The 4,689-nt window shown below is 55.6% G+C and overlaps 1 pseudogene; it reads left to right on the top strand.

The window, feature by feature from the left end:
* Positions 1 to 2,417: 2,417 nt before the first annotated feature.
* On the top strand, positions 2,418 to 4,671 carry LOC101772019 (annotated as a pseudogene).
* The last annotated feature ends 18 nt before the right edge of the window (positions 4,672 to 4,689 follow it).

Genomic DNA, 4,689 nt, shown 5'->3' with positions numbered 1-4,689 from the left:
AAGGAAACATGGAGAAAAGGCGTGCGTGATGCAGTGCGCAGCGTGCAGCCAGGGGTGCGCGAGCGTGACCCTGAACTCCGGTGGAGTGGAGGTTGCCAAAGGAAGGAGAAGGAGACGGTGGACAAGGGGAGAAAAGCACAAGGAGACAGACGACGGGCGGTGGCGGAGGAGTAGGGTGGGGCAGCGAGCCAGCGACCGCGCATGGAAAGTCCTCGCGCGTAAAAGGCAGCGTCGTCACACGTGGTCTGTCTGCCCGCGTGCAGCCGCCCGAAGTGAAAGCCTCGCGGCCACGGCCGGTGTTGGCCTCGCCGGCTCGCCCTGCTCCTCCGCCTCTTTTCCATGGCCACAGAGCGAGCCGGAGGCAGGCATGGATGAAGAGTTTCTGAGTGCCAGCAACACCAACGCTGGCTTCAAACACACGCGTAGTAGCAGGCACAGCCCGTGTCACCTCCGGGCCTTTTTACAGTTCCGGAGAACTGTAACATCAGCCCCGCATCGAGATGAATGAACAGTGAAAGGCGCCGACACCGGCGATTAAAGAACGGAGCCGACCAAGATCGTGCTTCGAAGTGTGGCCACTTGCGCAGTTCCACTTCCACCACCCCAGCTGCAGCACCGGTCATTACCATGGCAGTTTCCCAGGCCCGTCGTCTGAGCGGGGAGGCAAAAAAATATATTACTACCAGCGACCCACCAAAAGAAAGGAAGAAGCTGCAGAGGCATAGGTCGCTTTGGTTGGACTTTTGGAAGTACTTTGGCTTCAAAAAAGACTAAAAACTAATCAAAGGGGTGGGCTGCGAACCACCGACTTCCACAAAAACAGCTGTCTTTATTTCAATTCTCACAGCACTTGAGCCCCTACTTCTACCGACTGTGGCATCCAAGTTTTTCTCAAAATTACCCACTGCTATCGGTTATGAGCGTACCGGTTCGTCCTCCTCCTCCCCGCGACAGAACACGTGTGTGCACGGGGATGGATCGTGGGTTCGCCGCCCCACCGCTGCCCCACCGTCGGCGCCCCTCTCCTCCCGGCGGCGATTCTAGACGGCGACAGCCCTCTCTCTCGGCAGCGGCGCAAAAGGGGGTCGGCGGCGGTGCTACCTCCGCCCGGTGATTGGTCGCCAGCGGTCGTCCTTCCCACTCTGGTTTGCGGCCGCCGCTCGCGAGGTCGCTCCGCTGCTGCCGTGGTCTCTGCTCCGGCCGGTGCGCCCACGAGGAGGCGTCGTGCCCAGGCCGGTGAGCCCCCAACCGCCATTGCTCCTTCGTGCCTTGACCAGTGAGAGGAAGAAGAAGGGGCTGATAAGCAGGGTCAACTCGTCAGTGAGAGAGGAAAAGAGTTGAGTGGGGAGGGCTGTGGATGACAAGTGAGGTCCGCTTAACAATTTTCTCAAAAGCCACGGCTGCCCAACCAAACGACTTTCCATTTTATCACAGCCCACACCTCGCAACAGCTTTTCTACAGTCCACAGCCCACGATTATTTTTCTAAAAGCTACAGCTCAACCAAACATCTCGACGCGATGCCCGTACGCTGTCGACTGCTGCTTTCTCTCCGTCGTTTGCAGTTTTTTTAATACGTTCAATCGTGTGGTGAAGACAGGATCTGGCTTTTGGTTAGGTCTGCTGAACGGTAAGCTCCAAGGGAAGCCCACGTTGATGCTGTTATTTTCTGACAGATGACAGTGCAAGTGTGCAATCACAAACCACATTGTTAACTTTGCTCATCAGAGGATCGGATTGGATCCGGTCTGGAACTCTAAGCATGATGGCTGTATTAAAATCCTATCTATCTTGTTCATTTTAGTGCAAATGGTTGCTTTTCAGAACTACTAGGGACACCACATCACCAACGGGCAGTCCGGCACCATGTTTGGTAGCTGTGAATCCACCACTTGCACTTTGCAGCATTGTTTCATGGAAATAGCAACAACTGCTAGTGGTAATTTCTTGGCACAATGCTGTGGACTATACTGCTGTAAGTTGTACTGGAGTTCATGGCTCCATTTGACTTGGTGAAAGATGTACCAAACGAAAATGCGTGGGAATAAACTTTTTCCGTTTCGAATAGCAAAATTGTTCTAGAAACACTGCACTTATCCACAATCGTTTTGTAACATCGATACTCGTGAAAACAAAATGGTGCTATGCTCCTACAGTCCTATATCCTTTGCTTGCCTGAAGCAGAGTTTAATAAGGCGAGTAGACACATCACTTGGACAGCCTATTTGAATTCTTAATCGCATTGTGTGATGCTGTTGAGTGAGGTCAAGAAACCGGAGTCACTCCCTGTGGCCCACTCCACACGGCTAGTCGGGCCACGGGGCCCATGAAGAAGAAAGCAGAGAAGAAGGGGCCCCCCTTCCTTCATAGTAAAAAAATTATTGAACTGTGCAACGTAGAAAGAAGCAAGAAGCCGCTCACTCCCACTCCCACTCCCACTCCCACTCCTCACTCTCTCTCACTGGAGTGGGGAAGAAGTGGGGAACACGAGCTGAGACAAGAGGGGGGAGGAGAGGGAGATCGGAGCAAGTAAGACAGGGCTCACCGATCTCGGGCCGGGATGGGGTGCACGGCGTCCAAGGTGGAGCAGGAGGACACGGTGCGGCGATGCAAGGAGCGCCGCCGCCACATGAAGGACGCGGTGGCGGCGCGCCAGCTGCTGGCCTCCGCGCACGCCGACTACCTCCGCTCCCTCCGGGTCACCGCCGCCGCGCTCTCGCGCTTCGCCCAGGGCCACCCCTCGCTCGCCGTCTCCCACCACACCGCCCCCGTCCTCCTCTCCGCCGCCGCGCCGCCCCCGGCCCCCGGCGCCGCCCACGCGCTCCCCACGCCGGCGCCGTCCACCGCCGCGTCGTCCTCGCTCCCGCCCCCGACGCCGCTCGCCCAGCACCCGCACCCGCCGCCGCCGCCGCCGCAGCAGCAGCCGCAGCCAGCGGCGGCGATGGCGGCGCCGCAGCCTGCGCCGGTGAGGGCTCCACGCCCGCGGCGGCTCAGGGTGCCGCACATCCTGTCGGACTCAAGCGTGGCCAGCCATGCGCAGTAGTCCTTCCGCAAGCAGCCGCCGGTGGGGACGCCCTCCTCCTCCTCCGCGTGGGAGTGGGAGAACTTCTACCCGCCGTCGCCGCCGGACTCCGAGTTCTTCGACCGCCGCAAGCCCGAGCTCGAGGAGGCTAACCGCCTCCGCGAGTTCGAGGAGGAGGAGAAGGCCCGGACCTACCTCCACCACCACCACCCCTACAACCTCAAGGAAGAAGACGAGGTCGACGACGACGACGATGGCGAGGTGGACCACGAACCAGAGGGGATGCACTGCGGCGGATGGGAGGACGACGACGAGCATTACGCGTCCACGACCACGTCGGAGACCAGATCGGAGGAGGGAGAGATGGGGAATAGATCGGAATGCGGGTTCGCCGCCAGATCGGAGTGCGGGTACGTGGCCAGATCGGAGTACGGCGGGACGGCACCCTCGGAGTACGCCGCCGTACCATTGTCTCTGAGGAGGGATGAGAGGTCGGAGGCTGGCGACTCCTCCTCCACGGTCACGGCGGCGACCGAGATGCGGATGGTGGTGCGACATCGCACTCTCGCCGAAATCGTGGCGGCCATTGAGGAATACTTCGTCAGGGCGGCGGACGCCGGCAACGATGTGTCCGAGCTCCTTGAGGCCAGCCGCGCACAGCTCGACCGCAACTTCAGGCAGCTCAAAAGTATGGCAATGCACAGATTGTCATTGTGCTTCATGAATTCACTGAATTTGTGGCATCATTTGTGCTCTATGGTTTCAGCTGTTTTGCTTAATTTGATTTCTTCTTTTGCAGAGACGGTGTACCACTCCAACAGTGTGCTATCCGCATTGTCATCAACATGGACGTCAAAGCCACCATTGGCTGTACGATACAAGTTGGACACCAATGCGCTGGAGATGGAGTCGACGGAAGGGAAGAGCCATGGATCCACTCTGGAACGTCTTTTGGCTTGGGAGAAGAAGCTCTACGAGGAGGTCAAGGTAATTCTGGTCCTCGGTTGATGGTTACTTGGATATTGACAGTTGTTATACTTAGCAGTTGAGCACCGGTAGAGATGTCTGTTTTCCATGACAAAGTATTAGGTGGCTCAATCATTTCTTGTCAATGAAACATTTTGAAACTATTCAGCTTGGCTCCACTTGAAAATGATGCCTGCATTACCTAGAGGATAGTACTGTTGTAGGAGATAATTTACAACTAACACATGCTCATGGAGCAATGCAAACTCTGTGAGCTCAATGCCTCACTGTCACATTCTAGCATCCACCTTATTGTGCATGGAAGCAACGGAATGCACATATGGTGCTTGTGTAAGATGGGCAAGGTCTACATCTTTGCTCCTGAGAAAACCCTTGACCCTGGCATGTTTGCATGGGGATATCAATCATTCAATGATCAAGGGCATAACCAAAGCTAATTTTAACCCTTTTGCCAAGAAGATAGCTCCATCACTTGATTAGGGCTGTGCTACAAAAGTGAGATGAATCTTACGAAAAGAAATAACTAGATATTGTATTTTCTATTGGCTAGCATGAACCTTCTCCATATTTGAACCTTTTATTTAGAAAATATGAAAGGAATCTGATTCTGTTGCACAAAGTGTCTTTCGGGAGCTCATGCATTTTCCCACTTTGGAACAGTCAGAACATTTGCTCAATAAT

Source organism: Setaria italica, chromosome IX (genome assembly GCF_000263155.2).
Source record: "Setaria italica strain Yugu1 chromosome IX, Setaria_italica_v2.0, whole genome shotgun sequence".
Classification (NCBI taxonomy): domain Eukaryota; kingdom Viridiplantae; phylum Streptophyta; class Magnoliopsida; order Poales; family Poaceae; genus Setaria; species Setaria italica.
This window is presented reverse-complemented; position numbering and strand designations above follow the sequence as displayed.